The sequence below is a fragment of the Protopterus annectens genome, chromosome 1.part1 (assembly GCF_019279795.1).
Source record: "Protopterus annectens isolate FY-2018-M chromosome 1.part1, PAN1.0, whole genome shotgun sequence".
NCBI classification, from domain to species: domain Eukaryota; kingdom Metazoa; phylum Chordata; order Ceratodontiformes; family Protopteridae; genus Protopterus; species Protopterus annectens.
This window is the reverse complement of record NC_056726.1, coordinates 1,132,625,644-1,132,642,222: the sequence shown is the minus strand read 5'-3', so window position 1 is coordinate 1,132,642,222 and position 16,579 is coordinate 1,132,625,644. Positions and strand designations below refer to the sequence as shown.

Sequence of the window (16,579 nt, the reverse complement as noted above, 5' to 3'; positions counted from 1 at the left end):
TTTCAATAATAAACCTATGTATATATATATATATATATATATATATATATATATATATATATATATATATATATATATATATATATATATATATATATATATATATATATATATATATATATATATATATATATATATATATATTTATATATAAATAAATACATATATATATATATATATCTATATATATATATATATATATATAAAATGTGTGTATATATACAGTGACTAAAACCAGCATTTATTTGAAAAATGGAAAACAAACAAGGTATAATACATGCAATAAAAAACAGTTACAGTACACACAAATTAATCTGTGAATTGTAGAACTCCAAGATAGCAGAACAAGATTAAAATATGTTCATTTTAGATAAGTTTGTACATGTATGTTGTTTGCTGTGGATAGGTATTGTAGCACCTCAGCAAACGCATTTAACAAGATTTCATAATAATATTGTAACATCCTCTTTTTCTTTTTGTAAAGTTTTTTTGAGATTACATTTTAACAGTGATTTTTTTCTTTTCTAAATATTGCAGTCCATTTCAGTTTAGTATTACTAGTATAAACCCTGTAAACACATATGAAATTATGTAAAAAAAAGTTTTCCAAACAGACTTGTTTAATCTGTAGGTATGTGAGATGTGGGTTTGGGTGGAGTAGGAGGGGAGGTGTGCGTGCTGGCAGCCCACTCAATGTCATATGTACTGACTGGTGTTTGCGACAGCATGGATTGCATGTTCTTAGGGGAATTCCCCTCCAGCAGTAGTCCTGTAACCAGTGGAGTTGCACAGGAATCAGTCCTGGAATCTCTACTGTTTGGAATCAATTTATCTGAATTACAAGCAAAAACTAAAGGTATGAGGCTGACAAAGTTTGCTGATGACTGCAAATTGGGAGTGATCATAGAATCTCCAAATGATGTCAACATCCTACAAGAGGGTCTTACACAAACAAGTGATTGGTGCCAAAGTCATGGCCTTAAACTCAATAAAAACATGTATTATCATTCCTTTCAGTAATAGCAATGTTCCTGCTAAATGCCACATCAGTAGTAACACCTTAAGTATGCATTCACTGGTGAGAGACCTGGGAACACAGGTTGACAGCATCCTTCCCTTTGACCTCCATGTCTACACAGTGGTTAGAAGGGCATTCTATATTGCTCACCTCATAAGTAAGGGCATTGCCTCCAGAAAAAAAAAGAAGTTATAACCTCATTGTACTCTTCCCTCATCAGGCTAATAATTGATTACAGTGCCACTTGTGATATATACCTTCCAAGAACCTGCAGCAATTGGAGAAACCACAAAGGTTCTTCACAATGAAAATTCAAGGTCTACAGTATCTGTCCTATGGGGATCGTCTGAAGTCACTGACACTTTATTCTGTTTCATACAGAGGTGATCTCTGCCTTGCTGGAGGGACAGATTTGTCTCCCAAAGGTTACCACATCTTTGAAACAGATTCTCACTTCATGTCAAATAGAGCACCTCTTTGGCCAGCTTCAAATGCAATCTGGATGATTGGATGGGTGACCATAAATTCACTCCAGGGGTTTCACTTGTGTCCCTCATGGACAGGGGCAATAGGTGCTGATTGTAGAAATAAGGGTAAGAACTTGGCTAGGCTTGTAAGGGTCATAGGGCCATTAGCCTAGTAACTTCCTGTGATCATATGATCCTATGCTGTCCAATCCTAAATTCTACAACAAAATATATTTTTCTTGAATATTTATTTGCATATCAAATCAAATGAATGCATATCTGTTTAAACACATATTAAATTAAATTTTCACCTCTGGAATCTATGATATGATTATTTTTTCTTAACTATCTTTTTCATCGTACAATGTCTGTCACATTATCAGAGGACAACATCATGTTTTAAAAATCTGTTGTAATCAGATAAAAATATACTAATAAAAACTTTGACAATATCTACTGTAGTGTCCTCTCTGCTAGCGTCAGACTACAAAGCTGTCTCCTTCATAATAAAAATCAGCTCTATGACCCCAGCTAATCCCATAACATTTACAAACTATTCTAAGGAAAATTTCCTAGTACTATGCGGTACCTTGTCAAAATTGCAAGCCACACCAAACCCCAAGAGAACAGATGCCTTTGCAGAATTATTCACATAAATATTGTGCAATCATGTCAATAAATGCTTAGAGACAGCTGTGCCTACTAGATATAAGCCCAGCACTAATTAAAAAACAAACCTCCTAGTTGGAATCCAAGCATAAACAGGTTGCACAACAAAAGAAAAAAAGTCATAGCAAAGATTAGCAAGTGCTACACACAGCATGATAAAAACACTCTCCTCAATCTAAACAAACAATTAAGAGGGCAAATTAAATCTACCAAATCCAAAATTGAGGTTAAGATAGCCTCCCAGGTAAAGGTCAACCACAAGGTCTTCTTCAACTATATCCAGTAGCTCAAAGGCATTAAACGACAATGTCCAGTACTTATTGGAATTGGAGCCACCTACTTGAAAACAGTGCAGTAGTGGGGTCTGATAACATCATAGGATGCCTTCTAAATAGCCTGAAACAAGTCCTATCAGGATCAGCCATATAACATTTTAACCACAGACTCCAGTTAGGCATTTTACCACAATGATGAAAAAATGTATTGATCATCCCTCTGCACAATACAATGCACAACTCATACCTAAACTACCCATAAGTAAGTCTATTCTCATATGTGCCAAGGAATAGAAAATCATGGTATGAAATGATTAATAAACTATGTCACATATTGAATAGTCAGCTGGCTCTCAGATAGGACCCAGGAAGTTAGGATTGGGGAAACTACCTCCACAGAAAGGCTGATCACTGGTGGAGTTCCTAGTCAGGGATTTGGGTATGCATGTATACAGTAATCTTGCTTTCAACCAATAAGTGTCTAAGGTAGTAAGGAAATCATTCTGTGTTGTTCAGCTTATAAGCAATGGCATGGTCTATAGGTCCATGGAAGTCATCATTCCACTGTATTTGTCCCTCATCAAAACCCCTCTTGTAAGTACCTGACAAGGTGCATGCAACAACTAGAACTTCCTCAGAGGTTCCTCGCATAAAGAATACTAGGCATGTCCTGTGCAGATCATCTCAAAGCACTGAATCTATATTCTGATTCCTGCAGACTGTTGAGAGTCAGTCCATGCCTGACATACAAACCATCCTTAAAATCCCACTCTGATAGACCTTTAGCATATCCATACTGACATATAGCAGTGTCAGTGGTATGGCAAGTGCCACACTCCCATTTGCTGCAGAAGGTTGTGGGTTTTATTCCCATACCAGGGAGATGAATTGTTGATACTGCAGCACAGGATGAGGGGCAGTGCTGCACTCCTGAGTGTGTCATCCTTCAGATGAGATGTTACATGCCTGAGTTGGTGGTACCAGAGGTGAATGTAAAATATTCCACTGCTTCTGCTAAAAAATGTAATGGATTTTTCTTATTTACACCATATTTACAATACATAAATTTACATATTTACAAAAAATAAATAATATCTAATTTTAACTCTCCATTAATTACCAAAAAATCACATTTTATACAGACTCCCGCTCATTTTTTCCATCACCACCACTTGGTTTTCTTTATAATGTTTGATAAAATTCATTTAACATTAAACATAACTTCATTTAAGCTTTCATTCAAAATCATCCACATTTTACCAACTATTTTTATCCACATTCTTAACATGTTCTTTACTATGCTGGCTATAGAAACCATACTTTGGTTGTCCATGTTTATTTGTTTATAATCCTGCAATTCCTTAACTATTTTATTTTCTGTTATTTTTCTGAATTTTTAACCCTTTACCTGTTAAGAAAAAACATGTTCTACTGTCTCCAATTCCCTACAATACAAATACTCTCATCAACTTTTCTATAAGCCATATAACCTTTAACATGTAACTTAGAAATCTGTAATCTCCATAAAAAATCTTGATAAACCACATTTTTCATACACCATTTATTCCTTTGTTTTATAGCTTTATTTTTATTCTGCTAAATGTTTCCAAGGATTCACACAATAAGTTTGTCTTAGAATATTGTTATACCAATTTTTCCTATTTTCATCAATTTTATCTATTTGTAATTTCCAAATTTTTATTTTATCCTGGTTCAGTCTTGCTCCTACTTTTTTCCATTCTTTTTCTCTTTTATTCATTTTTTATTTTTTTTATTTGGTTTTAAAACAACAAATTATAAAGCAAACTATTTACATAGGTCCAAATCTGTTAAATACATCAAGGTCATACATGAGGAGTCATTTACATTAATTTACTGGTATAGTAAGTGGTCGAATTATCTCATAATCATACTGGTTCAATGAAAAATTTGAAATGCCGAATTCCAGTATGCCCAAAATAAATCCCACATTCAGATCTCCCAAGCACTCTGGACCAAGGAGCAAGCATTAATATGGGTTAAGAAGGGGGCAAGATTTGTCAGTTGGACATATTAGTATTCTGCATTTTCAACTTTTGTATTTCAGACTTTGTGCAAAGCGAATCCGGTCAAGTGAAATACAGGTAAATTAATGTAAATCAAAAACAATTAATATTTTCAAGCAAGTCTTTAAGTTTAAGCCAAGATTTATATCTATGTGTAATATTATATGTTATTATCTTTACACTATGCAATTCACTACTGCAAACAATTTTTGCCATATTAATAAATTCATCACTAGATGGGGTAACTTTACTTTTCCAATTTTTAGTAATTGCTTTTCTGGCTATAGCATTAATAGACTAAAGAAGATGTTTTTTTAATTATTTCAGAAATCAGAGCATCAAATAAAACAAAAGATTTTGAAATACTGCATCTATCTAACCATATATCTTGAATAATGTCAATAATTTCTTTCCAGGAACGGGAGATGACTTCGGATTCATATGCCATATGCATCCAATCAGCTATTATTTCAGAATCACATCTCTGTCATTTAATTCTATTTGATGTATGTATAATTGTAATTTTGTTAGAGCGACAAAAGCTCTCTGTAAATATTTCGAAGTGAAATTTTCCAGTATAATGAAAATTTAGTTTTATCTGTAGATTTTAAGATTAATTTATGTATTCTTCAGAGAAGTCTTCATTATTAATCATTATTAATTTTTGAGTTGTTATAATAGGAATTGTCTAAATATGTGAAATCTAACTTAAGAATATTATAAATTGGTGACAAATATGATTTATTTTGCATTGTATTATTATTGATATTTATTAAGAATTCCAGTAATTTGGGGAACAATTCTTTTCTAGGTTAAATATCTCATTTACCTCTGTATTCACAAAGTCTCTAAATATTTGTCAAACTAAATCTTGATTGTATTTGGCCCTTAAATTTTCAACAGTATATATATGTATATATATATATATATACACTGCTATCATTTTGTTGAAATTATGAGTTTCTAAGCACTCATTTGTATATGTAATACATTGTATACAATGGTTAGAATATGTGAACTTTAGGAAAGAGGAAATGATGTTATTTAAATAGGGAATTTAAGAAGAAGGTGTAATTGCATTTACACATAAATCTTTTTACCAGATAAACTGTTATTCACTCTTTGCTTATAACTGGATGCAATATATTTTATTTACTAAAAACATTTATTGATGTGTCTGTTTCCATTTTGAATTATAAGATGAATTTATCCACAACAATATAACTTTTACAATTATTAAAGTAGCATACAATTGAATATCAGGGAATCCTGTTACACCATTGTTCCAACATCTTTTGTGACAATCAAAGGAAACATTTGGTTTAATAGGATGCCAACAAATTAAGTAGAATATTACTTATCTTCTTCATCATTTTTTTGGTGGAGATTGTACTAAAGATTGTAAGACAAACAATATTGTTGTAAGATTTACCATTTTAATAAGCATTAATCATTCTTCCATGGTAAAGAAGAATTTGTCCAATTTGTGACTAAACTTAAAATTTTATCAACAACCTGCTGACAATTTTTTTGTATCATTTCTTTGCTATTAGACACAGTGGTTATACCAAGGTATTTCATTTGATTGCTATTCCATTTGAAGTTAGAATATATTTGTTTGATTTTTAATGTTCTATTAATTAGTAATGTACTTTCTTATTATTATTAAATCCTAAGTTTGTGATTTCTTCAAACTGACTCATAGAACTAATTATATGTTGTAATGAATCTTCTATTGTAAATAAAAATCATCAGCAAAAAGGTGAATGTTTAGTTAAAAAGCTTCTTTTGGTTTGCTACCATTAGTGTTCTTATTGGATCTAACACTATTAACAAAGGGTTTTATAGCTAATGAAAAAAGTAAAAGTGATAATGGACAGTTTTGTTTTCTACCTTTTTGTAATTTAAAGGAATTAGAAGGAAAATAATCTATTTTAACATAAGCACAAGAGTTATTGTATAACTTAGAAATTAATGTGATTATCTCAGGTGAGAAATTAAAACTTTTAAGTGTCTTAAAGAGGTGCATTCAATTAACTGAGTAAAAAGCCTTATCTAAATTGATACAAATGATAAAAAGTTTTTTTTATTTTTATTTGCATAGTCTATTAATTCATATTATATTGTCCTGTACTTATCTATTTTAAATAAACCCAGTTAGATCACTATTAATTACATTAGATATAAGCAGATCAATTCTCTTAGCTAAAATGGAAATGAACATCTTATAGTCCACATTTAAAAGTGAAATGGTTTTGTATGATGAGCACTTTTTAGGATCCCTATCTTGTTTTGAAATAGGTGACATAAGGGAATGTTTCTATGATGGTGACTTCAGCAGTTTTTTTATTTCTCCATATATCTTATGTAATATTTTAACTGCATCATCCAGTACTATTTTATATAGTTCTTGTATAAGGCCATCTAAACCTGGTACTTTATTATGTTTTAAATTTGTTAATTGATCTTTTATTTCTGTTAAAGTGAATGATCTATGATTTTTTTTGCTTACTTGTTAATGTAGTTATATTTTTCCCTTAAGAAAGTTTCAGCTATATCATCATTAGCTTGGTTATTTGTGTTATTATTTACATTTTCATAAAATATTTTAAAGCCCTCAAGAATACCTTTAATATCTGTTCTACTTTCTTTTTTATGATTTATATGCATTATAATTACTTTGATATGATTTAGTTTATTCATTTTCTTTGATCTAGGAGCAAGAGTGCGCAAGCTTAAAGGGTTTACTGAATGTGCCTGAAGTTTACATTTTTCCAGGTTTATTGAAACTTTATGATTTAGAATTTCAACATATTTTGTATTTAAGTTTTTAACTTCAGACTGATAACGTCATTTGGTTTTTGATTTAACTTTAGTGTGTCTATTCTGGCCTGTAGTGTATCCAATTATTTGTCCCATTCTCTTGTTTTACTGATATACCAGCTTGTAACTCTTCCGCTTAAGTAAGCCTTTAGTGAATCCCACAGGACATTATCAGTTATTTCACCATTTGTGACAATTTCTATGAAATGTTTTTCTATTTAACATACCAATCCTTGAATCCTTTTATTTTAATAATTTATACTAGTGATCTCCTGTAATGTATTAGTCAGTTTTTAAAATAACATTAAATATTATAGCATTATGGTCTGATAACAGACAAGAAACTATTGACATTTCTCTGATATGTGTAACAGATTGTTTGAGACAAAAATGCTATCATTATTTGTTTGTGTTCCATGTCTATACATATATATATATATATATATATATATATATAAATAATAGGTAAAGTGAAGTGAGATTGTTTTCCTTAGCTCATATCTATCCTTTAAATTCATTACAGTTATAACATTTATTAATTATTTGGCTAAAAATGTGATTCTCAGCTTTCTATCTGTAGTGGAATCTTTGTGTGATAAAATACAATTAAAATCACCAGCCAGTATGACTTCAACTTTCATGTAATAGGCTGTAGTACCTAAGTAAGTTTTTGCATCTTTAGCTGCAACCCCTAGAATCCAATAAGAATTCACCAATGTATATAGCTTTCTGTTCCATTCAATTATAACAGTGCTTAACACTAAATTTTTATCAAAATAGGTATCTTTTACTTTGGCATTACTGGTGAGCTCTTCCATAAAATGAAAGTGTCTCTTCTTTTAGCTCAAAATCCAGAACCTGCTAAAACCAAATAATTAATTATTGAAAATGTATTTTATCTTTATTAAGTAAATATGTTTCCTGTAGAAATACTATTTGAGCTTTCTGTATTTGCAAGTATTTGAACAGACTCCCTCTCGTTACTGGATTATTCAATCCATTAATATTAACAGATATGTATTTAAAATCAGACATTTATACAAGAGATAGAAAAAAACAAAGGTAAGATGAAATTGCATGTATGTACAGAATGTATTATATACTTTATATATAACTATATGAAATCATCAATTATGGACAAAAATTTTTAAACAAATACAACAATTCCATAATGATATAACCCTAAACATTCTACCATGGAATAACGTATTCCTAGATTGTTGAAAAAGATGAATACACTCTCAATTAGACTAACAAAACTTAGCTCATGCTTCTGACTTATTTTAATGTGTCTCATATTTTTAAATTCTTTTTTTGATTTTGACAAGTTCATCAACATTTAAAACAGTGTATAACAAGATGAACAATAACTATTTACAAAAGTCTATAACAAGAATATTTAAATATTCTTAACTAGTAGTACTTTTCCAGTAAATCATTGAGCATTTGTCAAGATATGTGCTGATGAGTTATGTTTAAAGTTCTCATTCTTATAGTTGACAACTATTTTTACAGTCTTAGCTAGGCACACAAATTCACCAAATACTAATTCAATTTTATATCTCCACATTTTTGCTACAACCTTTCTTGCAATGGTAAGTGCTGCCTAAAGAATAGGTATTTGAGAAGTAGGTATAGCTTCTGGAACTGGGGAATTAAATAGTATGAAGGAGTCCATAAAAATGCAATTGTCTGACCACAAAGTCTGGGAAAAATTTATAAAATCACTCAAAAAGGAAATCACCAACATGCAATCCATTATCATGTGTAATCAATCAGCATTAAGAACTTCATCACACCTCTGGCATTTCATTTTTCCTGTTTTATATGTTTGTGTAATTTTATGAGGTGTAAGGAAAAACTCTGTGCAAAAATTGCCATGTATAGATTTTCCAATAAAGTAAGGACATGGACTTTCTTGCAAGATTTTAAGACTAATTCTTTGTTTAGATCCAAAAATGGTTCATTATTATTTTTTGTTGTGAAGTTCCAGATTGCCATATTTGGGGTAACAAATTCAGTTCTAATAATCTTGTATATATAATTGATAAATATGACTTCCCCTTGAGTGGCTCACTGTAAACATTAGAGAATAGATCCAAGATTTTTGGAACAGGTTTATTTTGAAGATCCAGTGATATTTTGATTTTTATTCTGAATATAATATTTACAGGTATGTATAGCTAACCATCCTCTTTGCTCTCTGCTATATCTTGCTATTAAATATTGAACAGGATGTATTTTATTTCCATTAAGAAATGTATGCCCAAATATTAGGTTAATATTCTTGAGAGCTATCATTTTGTTTACATTAAAAGATACTAAGCATCCATTAGTGAATGCAATGGGGAATAATAGGATTAGTAATTCCTTAACTAAGTAATTTGAATTCATAAACATTTCAAAGATTAAAAGGGTTTGGTTAATAAAAGGAATAAAAGCAAACTTGTGTCTTTCATTCAGAGTAAAATCTTATAAAGCCCAGTAGAGTATATCGATATCCAGTTTCATATAAGAATGTATGATAAGTTTGATGTTGTAGTCTATTAATATTTTCTCATGTAAAGATTTCCAAAAAGAGTCACATGAAGAATCTAACCAGAATAATATTACTTTAATAATTCCTGCATTAATATATATCTTAATGTTTGGAAGCACAATGCCCCGTTCCTCTCAGCTTTTAACATGCCAGTCTAAAGATATCCTTGCTTTGTTAAGGTACCATAATAATTTAAGTAAGGTGCAATTTATTTTTCTTATAATTTTTTTAGTGTGGGAGGAAAATTAATGATTGAATTTAGTATAAGAATTTTGGTAAAATTATCATTTTCACAAAACTATGAAAAGAAACAAAAATGAAAAAGCTTGGAAATAATATGGTTAGCGCTTTCATTTATTTTAATAAATAAACATCTTCAGACAAAGAAATTTCAGGAAGTTGCACAATAAATAGTGTAAAAAGAATGACATCACTTACTATAACAAATTGCATCAATAAAAACAATAAACTTTTCTATACAGTTAAAAAAATATTAATCAAGGCAATACATATATATTTTTTTTACATATTGCTAATAATGCTAAATATTCATCTTTCTGGAGACTTCAATTTTAAAAAAACACCTTAAAGAACATTGTTTGTTCAAACCAGGGAACATATAGGCATTTAATTGTAGTTGCCATCTTAGCTCACTTTCTTCTAAAATTAAAGACCAAGGTCCTCCTTGAATGTCTTTGGAAACTTTCTTTATAATCATAAAAGAAAAGGTGTGATCTGGATGCTTTAGAACATGCCTAGCCAAGGCATTAGTTAAATTCTGTTGGTCTATATTATAAGTATGTTCATAAATTCTTATGTAGAAGACATCACAGTAGTCACACATGGCCAGGTAAACAACTCCTCTTGTGTCACAATTAAACCTACTTTTAATTGTGTACTTCAAATTATTAATCCAGAAATGAAAACCAGTACAAGTGAATTTACAAAAATTGCAATGACCACATTTGAACATACCAGTGGTCTTAATAGTGGGTTGAGTACGTCTCTCCAAAATCCCTTTAAAATTGATCCCCTTTTTAAAAATTACCCTGAAGTCTCTAGAAAGATGAATATTTAGCATTATTAGCAATATGTAAAAAAAGTATATGTATTGCCTTGATTAATATTTTTTAACTGTATAGAAAAGTTTATTGTTTTTATTGATGCAATTTGTTAAAGGAAGTGATGTCATTCTTTTTACACTATTTATTGTGTAACTTTCTGAATTTTCTTTGTCTGAAGAAGTTTATTTATTAAAATAAATGAAAGTGCTAACCATATTATTTCCAAACCTTTTCATTTTTTTGTTTCTTTTCATAGTTTTGTGAGTTGTTTTATTTAGTTTTTCGTATTGGGAAAATTATCATTTTTATCAGGGTGAGTCTCGATTCTCAGCTGGAGCTCCATCTGTGTGGAGTCTGCATGACCTCCCCATGGTCGAGTAGCATTCGAAAAACATGCGTAGAATGGGCGTGCCTTCACTGAAAGTTGGGCGTCGAGCTGGCACCTCTGTACCCGTAAAAAATCTACTGCCAATCATTAGCGGACCGGAGTTCCGCTGTGGCGACTCCTAACCGGGAAAAGCCAAAAGAAGAAAACAACATCAGGGTGCGTCTTTCTTCCATTGCAAAGAATAGCTTATTCCAATTGCCTGTTAACTTTATGATTTCATCCATTAATTTTTTATAGTTTATAATAATGGAATCTTTGTTCTTAGATTCAGTAGTGATACCTAAATATTTAATTTGAGAATTTTCCTAGTTAAAATTTTTATATGATTTAAAAAAGTGGTTACTTTTGGTTTACAATCAAGGTTTTAATTTTATTATTATTAAATTTTAAACATTAAATATTTTAAAAGTAACCCAAGTCTTTGAGTATATGATCTAAGAGGTCTATATCACTTTGACGAAATGACAGAAGTTCTAACCTCGAAGTGTAAAACCATTGAAGGCTTAGAACAGTGATTTTTTTCCCAGGGGAAAAAAATCGCTGTTCCAAGAAAACACATACACAACACAAGCACACCAAAATAAATAATCCACACATATACACTTCACAAAACCCTACTTCTAACCCTACACTAAACCGTAAATTCACTACTATCTATCCACTTACCTTAACCCAAACCCTCACCCTAAGGTCCGTAACTATCGCACACTCATCTTACCTGCTCCCTACCCCTAAGGTCCGTAACTATCGCACACTCACCTTAACCCGGTCCATTCACACACTTACCTTAACCCAGTCCATAACCTTTGCACCACAGTTGAGAGAATAGTGAAGCTGCAGAAACAGCCCACCAAATTCTTTCCCTGGGAAAGAATTTGGTGTTCCGCAGCTTCACAATAATCAATTTTTGAACTTCACAGTTCGAACATATGGTGCTCGAACTGCCGAAGTTTCAACAAACTGATAGGAACCCAATCTAACATATGTTCTATGTCATTACATGTCAAAAGTATGTCATCAGCAAAAAGATGGATTCTTGAGGAAATATTGCCATAAACAGGAAAGAGGAGATCCTAGTTTCATACATTTTGCTATATTAAAGGGTCTAGATAGAAAGGAACCTATCTTTACAAAATATATCAAATTGATATAAAGTGTTTCAATTAATTTAATTAATGCCAGATGAAAAGTTATATTCATTTAATATTTTAAACAAATAAGGCCAGTTCATTAAATCAAATGTTTTATCAATATCTAGACTTATTACTGATAGTTCTTTTTATTTGCTATATCAATTAAAGAAAAAACTCTTATAATTTTGTCTTGTAGGCTTCTGTCTATTATAAAGCCAGCTTAATCTTCATTTATTAATCCCAGGAGTATATGGTTTAGCCTTTTTGTTAGTATAGACATGAAAATGTTGTAATCTACATTCCAAAGGGAGATAGGGTGATAACAAGCACATGATACATAATCTTTGTCTGATTTTAAAATTGGTATAATTATAGAATATCTCCAAGAAGGGGGGATGCTAGGGTTTTTAAAATATTGTCAGGTAGCAATTTATATAGTTCTTGGATGATATTTTCTAATCATGGACCCTTTTTGGTTTTGAGACTTTTAATTTGGTCTTTTAATTCTTTAAAAGAAAAATACTCAGTAATTTTACTTTACTGTTCATTAGTTAATTAATTATGTATATTTTCCTTAAAAAACTATCAATTAGTCCATTGTTATCTAAGTTTGTCATTGTTTTATTAATTATTTCATAATATTTATTAAAACACTGTAATATGCTGCTTATATTAACTATTTTGATGTCTTTTCCTTTTATTATAATATTGATATTTACTATCAAATAATTTAATATATCAGAAAATCATTTCTCCCTTTCTTTACATAACCCATATGCATATATTGCTATTATTCCATACAATTTATTTTTCCATCCAGAATCTACTACCATCATCCTACCTAATTTAACTAAAATATAATCTAGAATTTTTATTCCTTTTCCATATAATACAATTCCTGAACAACTTCCATGTCCCAAATTCCATATTATACCACCCAACCATAGCATTTCTGTTTGTTCTCTTTTTTCTTTATTTAAAATCCTAATATCTCCTAGTAGTATAATATCCACAGCACACCTATTATACCATTTTGTTATTCCAATTCTCCTAACTATATTTTTAATTCTATTAACTTAATCAGTAGCATTATATGATTATTTGTTGCTCTTCTTTCTAATTTGCCAGAAATTATTATAATTATCCATTTCCTTTATTTTTTTGCTATTATTCCCAACTCTTGAAATGTTATTTTCCTATCTTTAACTCTTTTCTCAGTTGTATTTTTCTAACCACTTTCCAGTTTATATCTTCTTCATCTCTGATCTCTGTACCCCTTTCCCTTTATCGTTCCCCTTTTTGCATATTATCTAAACATTCTCATTTCTCTATTTGGTGTTCCTCTAACTGTAATATTTTGTTTTCATTTCTATTTTCATGTTCAGTTTCACATTCTACCCTCCATTCCTTCTCACAATCCATTCACTCATGTCCTGTTTGCTTACATTTATAACACATTTCTTTAAAGTTTTTTACATTATGACCCTTTTTCCATATAAATAACATCCTTTTTTATCACAGTTATTTACAAAATGTCCCTATTTCCCACAGAAAATAAAAACGTCTTTGGTTTCCCCAATACTTAACAACAGCTCTATTTCCATCGACATTAATTGTACTTGGAATATGAACAATTTTACCATTTTCTATTTTCAGAATCATATTAAAGTGCCTGTCCAAAGTCCTCTGTTATCAAAGTTTTTTTAAATGTCTTTTACTTCATTACAAAAGTTCTTAACTAAATATTTTAACAGTCTCACTTTCAGTGTCTGCTCTAAACTGTATGTTGATTTTATCTTTTTACTGTCCATACTTTTTAGAAACTATTCTACAATTTAAACAGCCTCAAAGAAAATATCACAATGTCTCTTTACTATTTTTTTATTTATTTTATTTTACATTTGTTGAACGGCATAGTTCGACTGGATACTTGTCCATTTTCAGCGGAGGCCCGGGGAAAAAAGCTCCATACATACATACAGAAAAACTGTTACATTAAACAAGTTAAAGCACTGTTACAGATACAATACATAGGATAAAAGAAATTCATTCTGTCATATATAAATCTGATTTGTTATACTCTATCAATTAGGAAGCAATGTAGGGGTGGCCAAAAGACCTCTTTAGCACATGATTATATTGCCAGAATTAGTCAGGATTAGAGCAAGGACATAGCCATTGCTTTTTAAAGTACTGTTTTAGACTTTTTTTAATTGGGTTAGAATGGGTTCTGAAGTAAGCTCAGCAGGAAGTGAGTTCCATATTTTGTCAACAGAGTTGGCATATAAAGAGTCTCCAACTGAGTTGTTGGTTTTGCAGGTTTGGACTAGTAATTTGATGGATGAGCAAAGTGTCTTGAGGTTGCTGTAAGGGGTGATCATTTTTGTAAGTATGGGTGTGTTTTCAGGTTGGTAGAGGATTTTATGTGCTACTATTAGCTGATTGTACTGAAGTTAGATAAGCAATTCTGGACAGCCTGGAGTCTTTAGGTTCAGACAGTGGTGTGTTCTGTATGTTGCTCCAGTGGCAAATTTAGTAATATGATTAAAGCACCTGGAGAGTTTATTAAGGTCAGACTTACTCAAGTTCATGAAGAGAGGGGATGCGTAAAGGAGGGTGGAAAGTAGATGTATATGGGCAATTACCATCCTAGCTAGTGGAGTAAGGAAAGGTTTGATCATGTATAGTCAGCCAAGTTTTTTATTAACCTTTTTAATAGTTTGATAAATATGTGTATCAAACTTGAGGTTATTATCAGCTGACATCTAAGAGTCTGGTACAGGGATCTGGGACAATTACAGTGCCATTGTTAGATTTTATAGTAAAGGTTGGAGAGGAGGCTTTAAGCGTGGGGGAGAAAAGCAGCAGCTTTGTTTTGTTAGGATTTAATAGGATACATCAATTACAGAGCCAATTTTCGACAGTATTAAAAACATTTTGGGATAGAGTCTGCAGACTTAAATGGCAGGTGGTAGAGCAAATCAAAGCAAAGTCATCTGAATATTGAATGCAGGTGGCTGTTGGGATGACTGTGTACAGGTCATTAATAAAGATAGAAAATAATAGGGTTCCTAATATAGAGCCCTGAGGGACCCCAATGGTGATAGGTAGAAGGGAAGATAGTTTGTTCTGCCATAGTACATTTATTAGAATAAATGCTGTTACTTCCTGTGCCTTTATGCCTAAAGTCACAGCTATCTTGTTCAAAATCTCATACTTGTCCAACTCAATTTCTTCTTTGCATTGAATTCTCATAACATACTTCTTCTTTTCCATTCGTTTCCACTTCTTCCATTTTTTAATCTCCTTTTCAGCTGCTTTTATGTCCCTACAATCTCCAGAAATTATTAATTCTTCCTTTATTCTCTGTAGCTCAACATCTCCATTATTTTGCACCATAAACTTCCTTTTCTGCCTTTGGTTCACTCTACTATAATAAATTATCCAGTATACATCCCTCAACCCTCCTGACTGGAAGGCTGTAATTATAATTTCATGTTCATTCTTTGACCCTTCAAACAGCTCCTTTTGGAAGATTTCCTCAGAATCTTCAATCCAATCTCCTTTTTCAATAACTTGAACACCATTTTCTTCTCTCATAGAAGAAAACATCTCTGCACAGCTGGCATTCACCTCAGTTTCACTTCCTTCTATCACCATCTTTGTGTACAATTCTCCTAGCTGCCTCTTCTCTAGGAACAGAATGGACACTCATACTTATTAGCCGTATGTGCTACAAGTGCCATAATGGAGTAGGGAAAGTCCCCTGATGCCTTGACCAAATTTTACCTAGTTCATAGGTTCATAGGTTCATAGGTTCATACTAGGCTATCTGCCCAAGGGCATTTATAAGCCTAGCCCATAGTTATTTGGCTTTCGCCACCCCTTTAAATTGAAAAAAAAACTATGTTGCCTATTATTGCCTCTGTCAAGCAGTGACACTGAAGTAATCCCTGGGGTATATATAGTAATGTAAATGCTACTAGCCCTAATTCCATAATGCCTGACCAAATTTCACCTGGAAATATAAATGCAACTTTGGTTCTCCCCAGAAAAAGGGCTACTAGCCTAATGTGACTAATCCAGTCAACATAGGACAAATAAATAAAATAAAATAGCCACAAAAACAGCTTCAGAAATACTTGATTTATGGCTTTA

General features: G+C 31.3%; 1 protein-coding gene across 1 annotated transcript in view; it reads left to right on the top strand.

Moving 5' to 3' along the window:
* Positions 1–16,579, top strand: part of LOC122815714 (extracellular calcium-sensing receptor-like) — a 152,142-nt gene that overhangs the window by 81,092 nt on the left and 54,471 nt on the right. The gene's annotated exons all lie outside the window — the stretch shown is intronic.